Source organism: Pteropus medius, unplaced genomic scaffold, assembly GCF_902729225.1.
Source record: "Pteropus medius unplaced genomic scaffold, Ma_sr-lr_union100, whole genome shotgun sequence".
In the NCBI taxonomy this organism is placed as follows: Eukaryota; Metazoa; Chordata; class Mammalia; order Chiroptera; family Pteropodidae; genus Pteropus; species Pteropus medius.
The window spans coordinates 7012658-7031797 of NW_024342473.1; the positions used below are offsets into that span (position 1 = coordinate 7012658).

General features: G+C 36.9%; 1 long non-coding RNA gene across 2 annotated transcripts in view; it reads left to right on the plus strand.

Moving 5' to 3' along the window:
• LOC120604413 (uncharacterized) overlaps positions 1-19140 on the plus strand; it is a 128854-nt gene that overhangs the window by 59514 nt on the left and 50200 nt on the right. The window contains exon 3 of one of the 2 annotated variants that reach the window (XR_005653329.1): positions 279-2947. The exons of the other annotated variant lie outside the window; for it this stretch is intronic. This is a non-coding gene — a long non-coding RNA (uncharacterized LOC120604413). Of the gene's footprint in view, positions 1-278; positions 2948-19140 lie in introns of those variants that run through there. 2 annotated transcript variants of the gene reach the window in all.

Consider the following 19140-nt stretch of genomic DNA (forward strand, 5'->3'; position numbering starts at 1 on the left):
GTTAGAGAACATCTTCATCTGTTTTCATTTTGCTAACTCACTACATCAGGCACCACAAAATACATTTAGTAATTAAATGTCCCACTCTCTATCTCTGAAGAAAGGCACTTGAAAAATGGGAAAATGTTCATTTGCAGCAGGGAACAAAATAAGTCAGAGAAGAATTTGAATCTTGAAACTTCTGCAGTTGGAATAACAATAAAAAGAGCAGAGATGGCTATAAAGTAGTCTGTTCTTGGCATTGCTTAATTGGCCTATTTATTTTTCTGTCTCTGAAGCTGTCTTTAGTGACACCTACTGATAAGAGCCAATCGGAGCCATGGCCGAATTCCTTTAGGCTAGACCTGCCAACAAGCTGCTCAGCCCTCCAGATGTTGCTGCTTTGAGAGAAATGAGGACTCAGTAAACCAGGCTCACCCTCCCTCCTGGGGTGAACGCAAAGACAAGCAGATATGGAAAATCACTGCTCAGTACCATGAACAATACACTCAAATGAGAGGTTGGGCCAGTTCTATTTGTTTTGGTGGAACAGACAGCCATGGAGCCTAATGCAAGAATTTCAGCTGGCAATAGTTCAAAATGTGACTATACATTGAAATTGTTTAACAAAAGAAGGCTTTTTAGCTAGGAAAAAGCCCAGCAGTGGGTTTCAACAAATGCTAAAGTAACCTATAGATTGGGTTAAATATGTATCACATGTGATTTTACTACGCTAAACATTTCTCCACCTTTTGTGTTTTTCAGATTCCATTCTTTTGTGTTATGTAACAAATTAGAAAGATGTTGTAGTAAACAGCCTCATGGCACATCTTAACTATCAATGAATAATATTTAGTGAGCACTCACAGTTCTGGGAATAGAACAAAATGAACTAAAGTGAATTCATTCTTGTCCTCCAGACCAGAGTGTCTCAATCTTCCTTAGTACAGGACACGCTTGTGACGTTGCTGTAAAACAATAATAAAATATATTACCAGGCTTTTTTCTGAGCCAGTCCCTCAGCCAGTTGTCTGTTCATCCAGATTCCTAACTCCTCCCACATTATATGCAATGTAAAGCCAACCTCAGTCTATGGTGAGACACCATTTCTCTCATGATATAATCCCCAAATACATCTTTTGGCTACCTTAAGTATGGCAAACATAATGGATATTGATAAATTAAATGTTTACCAATGCTCTTTAATTTATTAATCTCACATATATACCTGCAATCACATCTTACATATACTGATAGATTATTTTAGAATCAATTTTTAGAATTCATTTCTGACATAATAATTTTTATTTGAACTCTTCACTTGCATCTTGGAGACAGCTAAGATGCAGCAGAAACTTTATCATCACTAGAGCTGTTTTTCGAATCACCTAATACAGGTTTCTGGAGTCTGTTGCCATGACTTCTATTTCATTTTTTGGATCTGAGTGTGTAATACTGTACTGTAAATTTTATCCCAGCCACATGTTCACATTTGCATAATAATGAAATTTTTAAAAAATTGCCCTTTGGTCCCCATTATAGAACCACTTAAGTGAACCTTGAATGTCTCATTAACATGATATCCAACATGTAAAATTGTCAAGTATCCAAGAATAATGATGTAATCTGTGGTATTTTTTTCTTTTAAAAAACTTCTCATATCAGATGACTTCTACGAGCTTCCAAAACTAGCATTGATTGAGGTAGTTGCAGCCTAATGAGTCTCCATTGAGTGGTGTCGGTTGTTTAAAATAAAGTAATTGACAGAGCATCCTCATGATACTTGGCAACTACTCTTTTTTTAGAGATAATATATGTAAGAGAAATTTAGCCTAATAATCAAGCATATTCAGTATATTCTGGTATTACCTTACCTGTGCTATTTCTTCTTAACGTGTCTACCATCACGTCCATACCTCCAATCCCCACTCCGAAGCTTGCAGAAGGGAATATTACCGTCTGAAGATGACTTTATGTCTCACAGAGGTAGGAGGTACTAGTGAAGAAACAATACTTTAGATGCTCACTGCCTAAGGTAGATTACAGTCTCCCCAGATAATTTCATAACCGGACAGTTGCAGAGTGCAACAAATAAGCAATGATGTAACAATAAAGTGGAAAGCTTAATAATTCCAAAAATTAATATTTAGATGGATTGCTAAGCAAAGTATTTCTAGTTTTAAGTAGATGGATATCTCAGTAGGTTATTGTAGTGAGGGAAAAGCTTTATCTCATGTTTGCTTTAACTGGAGGACTTCATAGAGGAAGAAGGATTTTTAGGTGTTTGATTTGAGAAGTCAGATTTGGTAAATTGCTATAGAGTAGATCACACAGGAGGCAGTATTTGTGAATGCTTAAGGAAAAGTTCAAGTGGACTAATAAGAAGGTTGGTTAAAACCAAGCAGAGGCTGTGGAGAGAAGAAAGGGAGCTGATAAATCACAGTTGGTAGCTGGTAGCTAGTTGATAGGCACTTAAACCTAATAGAGAGGGAAATGGGAAAATTTATTGGCTCAGAAAAGAAGAGAATGTAAATTTACAATGACAAGTAAGAAGAAAGGTGCTTACTGTAGTAGAATACGAGGTTGATTGAAGGTGAGTGCTGAGGAAGACCCGAAGGCCATTGGAGAGGAGAACACGGTCATTCAATTTGGATAGAAATGATGAGGTAAGGCGTCAGGATTTAGACTAAGGCTCTTCCCAAGGTTTTGACTTGGGGGAAAGGGTAGAAGGCAGAGATATGAGGGGCATTTATGTTATGAAATTCAATTATACTTTTCACATCCATTCATTTGAATTAGATCTATTTAAGTGTTTTGAAGATTAGAAGCTCAAGTCATAGAACGTAGTCAGTCAGTGGCTGTTAATTATTTTATTAGTCATAAGGTGCTAAGGATATACTCAATAAATATCTATTAAAACTAATTGTATGCTTGGCCTTATACAATTAATAAACATACCCAAATGTCATATATGTGAGTCTAATATTTATATTACTGACTAATGTGTTTAGGTGACTTCCTATTTCCTGCACTTGGAGTTTCCATGTTTATGTATCTTCCAGAGAATTTCCCTGCCCATTATGTATCTTCCACCTATGAAAGTTCTGGGGGATGCAGTCCACATTACTATCTCACTCACCTAAAGCTAATTAAATGTACAATTTGTGTTGCATCACCTATTTTGTGCACTTAGTATATGCCAAACACTTGGCCTACACTTGATTTCATGTATGCTTCACAATAACTGCAGAAGGTGATCACTGCTATCACAGATAAGAAAAGCAAGGCACAGAGAAGTTGGTAATGTTACCAAAGTTTACACCACTGGTGTGTGGAAATAGGTAGTAGAACTCAGATCATTCCAAAGTTGATATTCTCCAACCTCATGCTTAAGATGCTTCTGTAATTTATATATGTGTATAAAGTTGATTTTTTAAAATAAGGACTTAATTAATTAATATGGGCTTTTATAGAGGAGGAAATTATTATAAAAAGTAGAAACATTTAGTTCTAACTGCACATATTTTATATTATCCTTATCTTGTGTGACAATGTCTATTTTCAGAGAAGCAGTTTAATGAGAGGAAAAAGCCCAGGTGTATTACTTGAATTTTAATCCTGTCCCTCTACCACTTATTGGATTTATAATAGTGGGAAAATACTTAACTTCCAAATGTGTACCTAAAATGGAGATAATGATATTCATCTTAGGAATATTGATATTTACTTTACAATGAGAGAAAGAGACCACCAGTTAAAGGGTAAAACAAGAAAATAATTGTAGAGGTTTATTGGAGTAGATGAGATTTCTAGAGTGTGAAGATAAAAATGGAAATGAACAAAATCTTAGAGGACATTAATTTGGGTAACAGAGAAGAAAGAAGAACTATGGAAGGAGGGAAGCAGCGGTTAAGATAGACAAGGAAGAACCAGAATAATGAGTGCCATAAAAATGAAGGAGGACTTAGATTTAAAGAGGTTTGAAGCAGCTATGTCATGTGACAGAAGGGTTAATAAGAATGAGCAAAGTCCAGTGTGCTGGATATTAAAGTCATTGAGAGCAGTGGCCTTGAATAAGATGAAAAGTCAGCCAGGTGCTAGCAGTACTTAAGAGGATGAGAGCATATCAAGATATTGGTAGAATCTAAAATTTGTGAAGAGGATGGTATGTGGATAGGGTTTACTTCAATGGGGTTTGCTGAGTGATTGTGGGAAGCTCTAGACAGGGAGGTGGAAAGAGTTGGAACAGACTATAGGTAGAAGCAGCCTCTTCTGAGAACTGAGAGAAATGGTGCCAGCTAAAGAAATCACCATGAGATAGAGGAAACAACGTCAGAAAAGTAGACAACCAGTGGAGTAGAAGCCCCATAAGACGTGATGACCAAGACTGGCAGAGGAATGTGTATGGAGAAACTGGTAAGGGGAAGTATCAGCCTGGGCTTCATAGAACTGATGGTGGAAAAGGACAGTGGCAGTGAACAGTAACTCAGGAGATAGATATGAATAACAGGTGTGATGGAGGCAGGCACTGGCAAACTGGCTGAGGGCATGCATTTGGGAAAGAGCAACAGTGTGACTTGTTCTGATATTACTGTCAGAAGTTTGAGACCACCTTATCCTGCAAACTTACCTCCTTAGCTATTAAGCCTTTCTCTCAATGGCCTTCTTACAATTTCCATGGCACAGGAAACACTGGAGGGAACTATAGTTGTATATGGAGCTATAAATTTTTGCTTTTACTGAGCATATGATTTAAAATAGCTCTTGAAGAACTTTGCTAGGTGACAGGTTAGGGTTTGTCTGAATAACTTATTGACTGGGGTTCTGGCTGTGAGATTAAAAATATGATTGTGGAAGGTCTAGCAAAATTTGGAGACAGACTGCATAGAAATAATGAAGAAAATAGAGATTCAGATTATTTCCATGACTGAGAAGTTAGAGGATATCATTGAATATAATAAGTAAGATAAAAGAATTTAGAGGCAGAAAGAGAGAAAGATAATCAGAAAGTTAGGAGGACATTTTTTTTTTGGACTAGAAAACAAGATATTCTACAATAATTTTCATAATTTGAATATTATTGTCACAATTTTTGTCCTATATCTCTGTATCATCTTTACTCTTATTTAGTTACTATTTCTTTGATCAATCATTTTTTTAATCCTTAATAGTTCCTAAGCAGAAATATCCATGGAATCTTGAATTTGATGGATAATGTACATGTTTTCCTAAAATTCATATACATAAACATAGGAATATTAAAGATATTGTGTACAACCTTTGGAAAATACTGTCTTATTAGGTTGGAGAGAAGTTTGAAATAGTGCTTTAGACCTGGGTGACAGTTCTAATATCTTCAATGAGAATTAAACCACTGAAACATATAAACACCCAACAGAGTTAGTATAGAAGAAAGCGGTCCGTAAATAAATGTGGCATATATTTCTAAGGCAATGATCAAGTAGAAATGAAAAATGGGTTATTAGAATGTGAAGTGCTCCAAGAATCTGCAGGGATAAGGGAGTATGCGTGAGACACATGTCAACATTATATGGAGACATTTGTGGGGATGGTTTTACAAGACTGATATGAAGACAGAAATCAGATCGTAGTAAATGAAAAGGATTAGACGAAGTAACTAAACAATAGAATAGACAACCCATCCCAGGAGGTGAGCTTTGAAGGTTAGTTTGCAAGAACAGAAATATTTAACTTATAATATTATTGTGAAGATTAAATAAAGTAATACATAAAGTTCTTAGCACAGTGCCTGGCCCACAGTCGTCAATAAATAATAGATGATGAAAACGATGATGATGATAATGATAAGGTTATAGCCTTTTACATACATAAGTATCTGTTTTAGGCCCAAGGAGAAAGAGCTGGAAAGTTGCTGTCTGGGAGAAGATATAGGATGGCAAGATAAAGGAAGGCAAGCCTTCCTTTAAGGAGATGGGAAGAGACTCACAACTAGAGTAGTAATGGAGGTCAGTATTTCTGGAGATATAGGCATCATCCTCGTCTAGAACTGTAAGGAAAAGGAGAAAAGAGGTGAAAGGAGGAGTCTGTTGAAATGGTAGTAGGAATAGCTTGCGGAGATGGTGCTTGGGATTAATCTCTCTGAGGAACTTAGAGTGCGAAAGGATGAGGGTTCAGTAAAGAAGGAATGGTGCTCATGGACTCTAAAGATGCTGAATATACTTTTTAGGGAACAATATTAGGCTAGTATCTTAAAATTCTGTACTTGACTCAAGTTTGGTAATTTGAAACCAGTCAAATGTGTTGAGACATTGAAAAACAAGGATCATAATTTCAAATGTAGAGCTATTTGAAAAGTCACACAAAAAAATGAACTTTTAAAGATAGATATGTATTTTGGCTCAAATCTCAAAGAATTTACTGTTTTAACTTTTAGAAAATACTTAACAAATAACCTTGGGGCAGTTAGGAGTGCATATATTTGCTGGGGTTGGAAATCTGGGCTGTATATTCCAAAATAGCCCAAACTCCCAAAATGTGACTTAATGCTTCAGAATTTGATGATTCTTTACAACGCTGGACAAATGTAAAGTGGTTCTGTACTCTGTGTTGTCTGAGTGAAAGTTCTCAGTGGCTGGGTTTGGTTTCCTAAGTGTCCAAAACTCCCTGTGAGTCAAAACCTGGGGATGGGTTCCTTCAAGGTCCGTCACTGCATTTTCATTCCAAAGATTTTCTTGTTCTTGAAAAGGACCTGGCAAAGGAGGACCCTCTGATCTGGAGCATCTTTTCCTTTGGCTCAGGCACCCATCACCCCATCATTTTGATTCCTGCTCTGTAACCACAAAGACAAGTATGATGGATCTCCCTTTGGAACACAATGCAGTTTGCTTGGAAAAACATCCACTTCAGACAAACAATAAAAGCAGCCCAAGTGGGGCCTTGGCTGCTCTCCTGGTGTTACGCTCATGCATATGCCTCTGGTGCTTGGCAGCAACGGTTTTCTGGTTGCACAAAACAGCAGACAACCCTTTGGGAATATCCATTCCCTGTCCTTGTTGTTCGAAACATAACTTGGAAAACATAGCTTAATAACTTTAAGTTACTAGCCCAAAATAAGATGCAAATGTGACTTCCTAAATCTCAAATTCTAGGTATTGTAAAGAAGGATTTTTTTAAAACTACTAATCTCCAGGGGAAGAAGGCTGGGGAAGATGATGGAACAGATGCTGTGTAAACACAGTTCTATTCTTTTGAAAGATATATCAAACTCAGCCACACGGCCTCTACTGATCCCCTCTGTTGGAAATCATCTCTCTTCTCCTCCAGACTCCTGTTAGACTGTTTCTTCTTACAGAGTATTCATCCAATTCTATGTAGTGTTGTAATTACTCACGTGCATGTCTTCATTTCCCTTCTAGACTGTAATTTTTATACTGACATCGATGGTGTCTTATTCAACTTGTTTTCCCTACAAATTCTCTATGTATAATTTATAATCATTCTATTCCCATGTCGCCTCCTATTTTAGTAGATTTATTCTTTTAGTCAAGCATTTATTGAACATCTAGAATGTGTCAGTTCCTGCAAATAAGCTCATATTTTTTATCATGCTTGTTTAATACCACCACAAAGTAATAACTATTACTTTTATCCTCAGAAGCATAAAGAACATAAGCAATTTTCCAAAGGCCATACAACCTATAAGTTGGCCAAGCCAAGATTCCTCCCACTTAGGGCCAGAGCCTATGTTCTTAACCACTAGGTGATACTGCTTCTGAGTGTTGCATCCTGAAATAGGATTAGGTAAGCAAAGATGAAAAACATATGGCCCCTAAATCAAGCATTTCCCTTTCTGGTAGAAAAGACAGACGTGTAAAGATGTCATAAGCATCTAGAGTGATTGGGTGTAGTGATGGTGCTGCACAGAAACAGCACAAGAACAGAAAAAGGGCTGTCTCTGTGTTGCGGTAATCCTTAAGAGAGGGCTTAGGTTGGGTATGGATTTCCTTCACCTGACAGGACTTGTCTCAATACCAAAAATAGCTCATAGTAGGAAGAATAAGGAGAATTTTAAAGACCATCTTCTAGTTCGCTCCCTTTACTGTGAAAGACGAAACTGAAATAAAGAACTCAGGTGATTCACTCAGCATACATGACTCATCAGTTGCCCGTCTAAGACAGGACAGAAAAGGCTAACTATCAAAATCCTATTGCAAACCTAAGTTTTCCTGAAAATTTGTTTAGAAGAAAGGCAGCCAGGAAAAAAAAATGAAAGTAAAGTAGATGTAAGAAATGACCATGCTCTTAAAAGGTCATTATGAGACATAGAGACATCAGTGAAGAAATGAAAACATCTAGAACCTCAAATGTCCTGGTATCTCATACATTTTTTTAAAAGTATAAAAATAAATCTTTTTCTTTTTCTTTTTCTCTCATATTCCTCTCCCATCCTTGATCTTACTCCATTACAATTTCTCCAGATGCTTCTAATAAGAGAACTGTGAAAATATTATGCTCGATGGTCCCTGCTCTGTACCCCCAAATATGATTTAACTAATTGCTAGTTCTCCAAGAGAATATAAATCTAAGTGCTTATTGTACTGTCACGAGTTTACCTGAGCCTTTCACTGTCGATTTCAGCTAAAACAGGTGCTATTTGGCCAGACAGAATATTGTAAAAACCAATTAACTCTCTAGAGATTTAAGTTATAACCACTTAGGTAATTTCTTTGACCTCCCACGCTCTAGGTTAATTTTGACGTCCACCTTATTTTTCTGTTAATCTCTCTGACTGGATTTCCCCCTCATTTCCATCCATTTAATTATTTGCTCTTTGCAACACTCACTAGAGATTCTACCTCTCCCAGGAAGTGTCTTTGCTGGACTTTCCCAAAATAAGTTTGGGCTCCATGGTCAAGAAATGCCATACACTCTCTCTTATCAGATCTTCAGAATTTACAAACTGTACCTCAAAATTTAACATTTGTTTATTGCATTTGTAAGAAATGATTAAATACTTGTTGTGGACCGAGCATATACACTGCTGGACTTTGGAATCAGAGTTGTTTCCATGTAATAAGTAAGTCTTGCTGGTTTATCGAGGCTTTATACTTTTGGAAGGTAAAAACAGGTCTTACTATATAATGTTATACGGTTATCAATGCAGGTTAAAGCACTGTGGAAATAATAGAGTCTCAATAAATGGTTTTTGGTTAGTTCATTGATTAAGTAAGTAAATATGAGTTAACTTTTACCAATGAAAATTCCTTTTATCTTATCCTTGAAAACTACCTTTTCAGAGAGCATATTTTGACCCTACTCTGTGATTTTCTAATAACAAAACCCTTTGCAGAAAGTGTGAAATACATCTGCATATTACGACTAACTCAGATAGCAATGTCCAACATAAGAAAAATATCAATTTTCTGATTTTAGAGTGCCTGCCAGAATAAATAGTAGACAAGAAGAGAAAACACCACAATTACCCCCATTTTAGTCTCTACTAGAAAAACTCAACTTAGTTGTCCAGTCATAATCACGTGCGACCAAGTTGAGTTCATGAATTGAATTTGGGTTGATCTTATTAAATTCTTAAATAAAGGGAGAGATTTTTTTTTCTCATCTGACCAGCTTTGATTAAAAAGGCATCTATGATGAAGAGAGTGCAAAAGACAGCGCAAAATGAACCATACTGTTCTCCTATCGCTGAGCTATTTGCCTAGGAATCAGATCAGCACCAGTGATTAATACCGTCTGTCCAACACAATCCTTATTTGAGACCTGGGTGTCAGGAAAGAAGGATTTATGATGCCGTGAGATGTTCATGAACAAACTCCAGGGCCAGATGTGGTAAAGACAAGACTGAAAACACTTGGTGAGAGTATCCCAGTTATTCTTTAAGGGACTTGTCAAACATTAAGTGAAACAGGAGGTTTTTATGATTTTTTCCCCCTTCTGTAAGTGGAATGTCAGTAATGTTACTGGAGTTAATGCTACCAAATTTGAATGCTCTGGTGCAGCTCTGTCTTTAAGTATTTGTCAGGAAAAGAAAGAAAAAGGCCATCTGAGGCTTGGCAAAAACTTTATATACAAGGTAGGAAGAAATAAACTACTTCTGAGTTGTACTACTGAGAAGCTGAAAGGAACAATAGAAGACATTTCAAACTGTTATCACAAATTAGAATTCGAACCGTTGAAGAATTAATACCAAAGCTTGACTCAGAGCATACTTGAATTTAGCAGTTTCCTTACCATGGTCGGAGTGTCACTTCACACCGTAAAATTGTTCTCTACTATCCGGGGATAGGGTCTGACGTTTCCTATTGCTGTTGAGTGAAGAATTAAAAGCAAAAATGGCTCCAAATTTTAAATGCGTTGAGAGGAAGGACTTTGTACCAGTGTAATGCATTACACAGTGGGATGTCCTGCTAAGAATGGAGTTGGAGGAGGTTGTAAGTTGCTAGGTCAAGGAGACTTGAGCTAGAATATGCCTAGTTACTGGTCCCCATCATCTGAAATGCTCCTTTTCTTCTCAGCCGTGTTAGATCCTCTGTCACGGATAATTCTGGTCCTCGGTAAAACCTTTCCAGACTGCCAGCCCTAAAGGCAGACAAAAGAAAGCAGTGATGGGAGTGGCTGTTTCCACTGTATTGGTCTTTTCTTTTCATCTTGATAAATTCATTGAGAACAGAAGCCAGATCTATGCTATAATATTGACAGTTTTCTCTAAAGTGTGGCCCTTGAATCAGCATCGCCTGACAAGCCTTTAAAACACACATTCATAGGCCCCTATGTCAAACCTCCAGAATCAGAATCTCTGGAAGTGGGCCTGGGAATATGCGGTTTAACAGTTTCCCAAAGAATTTTTATATTCTCTGAACTTCTGACTTAGGGATTTGGATTACTTGTTCCCCTTGTAGTTGCAATTGTTTAGCGTTTCTTGAAGATGAGGCAGTGGGGGAGAGCGGGGGTGTCAGTGGAGGAAGGGTCAAACACTAGAGCCATCAGAGCAGTGACTCTGTAGTCATCCAGTGTGGGGCCTAGAGAGTAGCTATATAGCAGAGATTACACACTGGTGCCCTACGTATATATTTTATTTGAACTAGATGACATTTGACATTAAAGAAATTGAAATGCCTTTATAAGAGCATGTCCTCTTCAGTCTCCCACAGCCCATAACTGCCTGCCCACCCCTGCCTCTGAAGAAGGCAAATGATCATCAACTCCTGGGGAGGATGGCAGATTTAATGTTAAGTGGCCTATTGTCTCCTTGTTTTCAAATCATGAAATATAAACTTGCTCATAAAAGTTGGTCCTCGAGAGAATAAACAGGTTATTTTCTTTGACAAATTTACCTTTATTTTCCTGACTTGCTGGAAGGCACCAATGAAAAAGTACCTAGCAAAGTGTTTAAGTGCAGTGCATGCTTTAATAAATAACTTTTGTATGAATGTAAGAGTAATGTGATATGGCCAAAGATTTATTTTGGAGCTGTTTTCTCTTATTTTCCCCATCCCCTGAGTCCTTCCAAACTGCAGTTTTCCCCATTACAAAATGGCAGAGGCAGATTTCTACAGTCTGGACCGTTCATTCACCTGTCTTGGGTGGGACAGGTGCAGCCCACATTTTTCTCCATCTTTGTTTCAAATTCTCTTTGAAATCAAGGCATAGCTTTCAGGTCTGTCTGAGAAGACTTTATATACTGTTTGTTCCTTAATGTTTTCATGTAAACATTTTCATTTGTGACAAACCTGTTTGTTTGTTGTGTTTGTCAAGTTAATGTAAACTGTAGTCCATTAGACCTTGAGGAGATGAGTCTACTAAATATTTTCAGATGTTTTTTTATTTCCTTAGCTAAGAGCTGGATTTGAACCAGAGCTTGGGGTGAAAGGGCAATGTGTAATATACTGAGACATGAAGTTCGACATATGAAATAAAATAATGTAATGTTTTTAATATTTAAGATGAAAAAAGCAGCAATAAAACATTGTAGAAGGAGGAAAACATGAATACCTGTATATTTTAATTTTAAATGCCTGCAGATGTTGAATTTTAATCAGAGCATGTCAGATTCTGACTCTGACAAAGGCAAAAATGTGAGATCTGTTTTCTTGAATTGCTTCCACATTTCATGCTTAAGATTTTTATTACATATAGCACTGCATCATCATATATTTATGTAAAGTGCCAGCATCCATTGACTTAGCATGTGCATGATGGTTAACATATAAAACAGTATGCAATGAAGGAAAGACCCCGTTTCTCTCTCCCCGGCATAGATTCTCTCTGCGACCTTGTAGTGAGAAAGGCATTTAACCCCTCTGTGCTTCAGTTTCCCTAATCTCAAAATCGGAACCACCACTCTTATTTCTTCTTAAATTCCATGGGTATAGTGAGGCTTATTCGAAATAGTAATTGACCTATGTGTTTATTATACAACATAACAATACTGTATATATGTATATGTGTTTATATATTAATTAGAGAAATTGAAAAGAACAATAGTGAAAACTAGACAGATATGTATTAAAATCTAAAGTAAAGATACTTTTAGATTTTTATACACGTTTGTGAGATAGTTTTTATTTCCCTATTTTTTAATTATGTTTTCTAAAGCAGTGTGAAAGCCAATGACCTTAAATTTCCACTATAGTACTACTACCGGAAACAATGGATTTATATAAAGATAATATAGTTCAAAGAAATATCCGTAAGTCTCCATTATATTTTCCTCTGAACAGTTTGAATGTTATAGGATTATGAAAGGGGAAGTAGTCGATTTGAGTGAAGATCTTCAATATAAATGGCCAGTCCTTATATTGCTTCTTGCTATTAGGGTCTTTTAGGTTAAATGACTCTGCATTCTTGGTTCTTTTAAATCTTTTCTCTTCTGGTCTCTTTTCACCTTGTGGTCCTCCTGCTGCCTTCTAAGGGGATCTGTGCTGAGCTGTAGGAAATAGCCAGGGAACTTTTGAGAATAATGAAGTTGAGGGTTTAATGTCGGATTATCTGTTGTGTAGCCCCTTCCCTGTTATTCTTAAATGTTCAGAAGTCTATTCTACACACAAATGTTTAGAGAGAAAGACAAAGAGTAGTATTTTCATGTCTAAAATGAAGTGGTAGGGAACATGTACAACATATTTGGAACAAGACAATCCGTCTGTTAAACTGAGTTAGTGAAAACGGGACTCACAGCCAGCGGTGAAGGGGCAAATTGCAGGAGTCGCTATTCAACCATCTCCTCTACCAAATTACCAATTATGTATATTTTTATATACAACTTATATTTAATTTTAGTTTTAAGCAACTGCATTTATTGGACTCTTCAGAGATTTAAAAATTATATTGCAGTGAAGAATTTTGTTTTCACTGGAAATTCTCGATATTTCAGGAGAAAAGTAATGAGTGAAGAATGAATCACATGTTGCAAGAGCACTTCCTCAGTAGGGGAAAGGGAGCACCAGGCAGGGTATTGGATTCTCTACTGCTCTTAGAGGGACCCGTGCAGCTGCAGGGTAGGAGTGAAAGTCATGCTGGCTCTTTCTGCCTGGGAAGCAGGGCTGGAGAATGATGGCATGGAGAGAGTACTGTGCTGCTGAGACATAGAGAAAAGTTGTAGCTGTTGTGAGTGGGAGATTTAGAAGAGAAAATTATGTGTCTAAACAGGAGTTTCAGAAAGTTACCTTTCAAGAACTATGTGAAATGAAACTTCCAGCCCCACTATCTAAGAAAACCTGTAGTAAAGATACATACTGTTCTTCAAGAATTGGTTGTCATGCTCCTGAGATTGTTGTTTGATTCTTGACGGTGATATACAGAATCAGACTAGTCCATCAAATGGCATGCACGCATCAAGGCTCAGCTCCTGTCTTCGTCAAGCCTCCTTGATTCTTCTGATGTAAAATTATTCTCTCCTTTATTTCTGTTCGCTTAACCCTTTGCACCTCCATTCTTGCACTTCATAGGAATATAGAATCTCTGGGTACTTTAGAGGCAATGAGTTCAAGCTCTCGATCCCCATCGAATTTCATAATTCATTCATCTAATATTGCCCCTCTAGGTACTAAAACACAGCAGACATGACACATGAGAAAAATATGTGCTGAGAGCTATTGCAGAAAGGCTACACCTTCATGAAGATAAATACCAAAGAAACCCACTCTTAGCTGACCTCTAAGAAACCTAGGTCTGTTTTGGGCCAGCTCACTCTCTCTTTCTTTATAGTGGCTAATCCAAACTTTAAACACTTTTGTCAAAATTTCTATCCTCATCCTCACTGACATTTAGCTCTTTCAAAAGTTTGAGTAAATAACTTGCAAATATAACCCTTGCCAATTTTATGAGGATCATTAATGCTACCTTGCTTCAGGTGAAAAAAACAACTAAAGTTTAAAGGAGTTATATGACTTGCATGGTCACACTGCTGGTTTAGGGGTAGACCCTGGAGTAGACTCTAGATAAGTAGAATCTCTTGCCCATCTTCTGTCCATTAGGCCATTTTGATTGAATAAACGTGCCCCACTTTAAACCACCAACATAGAGAACATCAACTTTATGTAATGGATTAAAGGCTATGACTAATTTAGAGTTTACCCACTCACAAAGGACTGGTTCTGCCTATGCTGTCCTGCCTTTCCCCATGGAATTCATTACAAATAAAAACTTCAAATGTTTAGGATGTTCTTAGGCTTACAAGTGGAAAACAAAAAATATAGAAGTTAATCTTAAAGAAAGATTCTAAAGCACTAACAGACAATCTCTTCTACCTTAAGGACCAACTTTTCTATTATATTTCTGAATTTCATATCACAATTGCTAAAATTCTACTAAAGCTTCTATTACATGAATTTGTATGTTTACAGTAAATATCTGGGGACATCTGCTTCCAGCCAAGATGGAATATCAGGGACTAGATTTACTGTCCTCCCTGAAGCAATCAAAAAATAGAAAGTGTGAGAACACATCATATGCTTGGGGTTCCTTCCTAAATCATTCATAACTTTCACCATGTTTGATTCATTGTCAGTGATAATTACATGATCTTTTTCTCAACTGATTGTTTCATCCTATAAATATTCCTTCAATCAGATTCACTAAGTTTGCTGTGAGACAACCAGAAATCTCTTGGCAGCCAACTAAAGCAGAAGCGGAGTTGAATTCATCATTAATCTCTGGGTCTGTCAGACTTAGAAAAGACTTCTGGTACTGTCTGCATGTCCTAAAGATGAGGTACAAAAATATACAGAAGTGTCACATTTAATAATATTATTAACCATTTTGTGCACAATAGAAGTAGAGTACAGAAAACTCCCCTCCCACCCCCACCAATAACTCGTTTTCTAGAAATAACTTCATTTCTCAGGAAACAGAACTTGGGTAAATCTCTATATTTTGTCACCATCAACTATTAAAAATGGTGAGTAGGAGCGCAGAGTGGTTTGGTCTTCACTGAAGGAGCTTCTGATCTGAAAGCTGCCTTTCCAGAGGTTGAAGAGGGAGGTCACCCAGGACTTCAAAACTGGCTTGAAGTTTCAGAGTGCCGGCACTAGTGTACTTCAGGAGGCTATTGAAGCATACCTGGTAGGTTTATTTAAAGATACAAACTAATCTGCGTGCCATCCATGCCAAGAGAGTCACCATTGTGCCCAGAGCACCCAGGTGGCTTGCCGGATACCAGGAGAGAGAGCTTAAGTGAAAGCAGTTTTTAATGGTGTTTTGTAGAAAATTCTGTAAAGAACTTTGATTTATTTTGCAACTTATTTTGTAAGAAATTGTTTATAATATATTCCATTTGTACTTACGTCATTTCACCATTCACTCGGATGAATGTGAAAAGTGACTGCTCACAGACCTCAGTGATACGAGCACTGTTGTTCAAAAGTGACAATTTGTTAATATGCAAAAGAGATGGGTGATATTTCCTGGTTCTCATAATTCACGGTCCTGTATGCTAATGACTTGTTGGGTAGCTATTAAGGTACTAGAATTGATAAATGTGTATAGGGTCCTTTGCAATAAAACTGGCTATGACTTAAAAAAAATTCTGAAAGAAAATGGTTAGTAGATTATTTTTAAAATACTTATACTTTAAAAGGTACAACTATGAAATCAAAAAATAAGGAATTATTTTCTTAAAGTATTATTTTAAAAATTTTACCAGTGTGGGGTGGTGGGGGAATGTATGATTTGGGTAACTCATTTTTCATTAACCTTTTAGCTGCATATTTTCTATCCTGTTCTTTGATCTAGGATCGAAGTTGATTTACAGTTTGTAGGGTTGTTGTTTTAGAGTTTCTCCTCATGACTTTTTTAAAAAACTTTTTATTTAGAAATAATTATAGAGTCACAAGAGGTCTGGTGTACCCTTCACTCAGTAGTCACACCTAAGTGTAGTGCCATATCAAGTTTATATTTAGTTTTTAAAGAAATTTCTAAAATATTTCCCACCAAAAATGTATGAGAGATCCATCTTGTCACTATCTGGACGTCTCAGTGTGAGGGGTCCTTTGGCAAGTAACCTAGAATTAAAAAACTAGTACTTGACCATTTCATTTCTAACGTCGGAAATTATAGAGGTCTGTCTCATGCTCATTCTAAATCTATCTTATTGATGCCTCAATTAAAATATTAGGCTATCAATTTAGCATTCATTACTTATAATATATTTTTCATGGAGAAAAGAATACTTATTTTAACAGAATGTTACCATTCTATACATACCTCTTTATGATCTGCTTTTTACAGTTAATAATATTTCCCCCCAAATATTATAGAAATAAATACATACTTCTTTCATCCACAAACCAATACAAACACTCACACTTCTACAACACCAATTTGAATGACCCGATCAATACGAAAGTAATAAAAACTTTTTTTTCTCTCTTTAGCAAGACCCAATGAAGTCACAGAGAAGAATTACATATAGATGCGTACCTGAGGCACACTTCACGGAGAAGATGCCTCAAGAAACAGCGTCTCATTTCCGCTACTGAGGTGGTGGGAGTATTGGTGGTGGTGGTGGTGATTTTCCTTAGTACCCAGAAGAGCCGGCTGCCCTGCTCTGACTCCCCCAGCTGTTGACTTAGTCCTACGCTGAAATATTCAGGGCTGGGACAGGCAAAGGTTTGGGGAAAGAAAGAGGGCAGTGGAAATCAACAAGGTGTAGCACATAGCTTTGTCACTGTCAGAAGATTGTTTGATATTTTTACTCCAAAATAAAACCACACCTGTTTCTGTGAAGAAGAAAACCAAGACTTAATGAACAAAATCTTGACCTGATAAACCATCCGATGGAATTTTTTATTAGTTTCTTGCTGAATCGTTCTCTCTCACCATCATCATCTACTGTGTGGATGCTGGGTTTTAAAGGAATGAATATCAGGTTTCATATTTTAAAACCAAGTTAGAGAGGTATGCTTTGGAAATTTCAAAATAAAGACGTAAAATTTATGCCAAATCAACCATGGACATGAAATGTATTTAGTTACATTTAGTTACATTAGATCATCTTGCCCACCCCACCCTATCTTGCACACACCCCAAATATCACTTACAGTCTGTTTCCTCATTCTGTAATATTTCCTAGCAACCATTTGCTCCAAAACCATGTGTAAAAGCCACCCTCCATGATAAAAAGCCCAACGTGTAAAAAATTATCTTATTTGCTCATTTTACAGTACCAATTATGTATGCCATGCAGGAATGACTTGTAGAGTTTTCTTTCTCTTGGCTCATTAAATCTAGAAATAAAAGTTTGTATGTTCTTACCTTTCTTGTTAACTTTCCATCTTCCCAATTTCTCTCATGAGACTTTTGTTTCACATCCTGTGTTCCTTTCTAAAACCAGATTTGCCCCGCCTTCACGGGCTCTCAGAAGGCCTTTCTATCAAGCTAGCATAGCTTATGTAACAGATGTGTGTGAGCTGGTGAATTATGCAGTTATGAATCAACCCAGTGTTTTCACCAATAGCGAGTTTGATCTACCTCCAGTCATCTTTCTTGTGTGCTGGCTCTGTGTAAGGGACAAGACGAGACCAAGCAAGCTACAAACTGAAAGGTTCAGGTCCATACAGGACCAGCTCCTACCCTAAACTGCAACCAAATGGACAGCACGGCATCCTATCTGAGAATAGGTTTCATCCACGTTAATCTTCTCCTACTAATGGCTTTCTTTTCGGAGTGTGTCCTTAGCTTAAAATTTACTTCTGTAGTATTTTTCTGTCTAATATGCCCAGGAGCTATGTTTACTTCAAATTCCTCAGAAGCTTTTTTTTTTAATGTATCAGAAATTAATTTACTTTGATCTTCGCCTAAAGTAGTTCAGGAACTTAGAGGATGTAAAATACTAAATGCTAGTGTATGTGTTTTTAACAAAGCCTTGTGTTGTTGCTGTACTTTATAATTTTGCAAATCCTGGCTTTGCCTCTTTTTAAAAAATGAAGCTTAGCATGCCATGGAACATACTTTGGCAAACACTATTTTGCACTATGCTCCTGGGTACCAAAAATATGAGAATAAATATCCTTAAGTGAGTATTACTATACCTTAGCGATTTTATATTAAAGCATTTGTGAACATTTTTGGAGTTATCTTTTTTATGTTGTATATTCTTTTTCTAAGAGTTCAAATTACAAGGTCTTTATCACTATTTTCCTCTATACATTCAGGCATGTGTTGGAGGCGTTTCCTTTAAAACACAGAGCAGGTAAACAATTTCATTTCCAAGAGACAGGCTCTATGTTCCTCTAGGTGGAATGCAAGCCACTCCCAACCTCTCAGGAGCTCTTAAGCAGGAGTGGGCATCAGTAACCCCCATCACTGAGCCCTCATGCCTAGAAATTCTGATTCAGTAGGTATGGGGAGGGGCCTGGACACAAGCATTTTACAAAACACCTATAGGTGTTTTTCAAATAGACCTCCATCTGCCTAGATATTTGACAAATTATTAAGTTAAATTAATTGGGTATTCAACCCTAGGAAATGTGTCATTTACATTTTGATATAGCAAATAAATTTCTATGAAAATGCAATACAAAGACATTTAAGAATAGTCATATTCCTTTAGACACCTATTTTGGGGGCAATTTTCCATGTCTTCATATTGCATTTTCCCTCTCAGTGTTTCCTTCTCTGCCCCTTTCCAATCAGTCTGCTTCTGTTCATTTCCCTGAGTGTGTATTT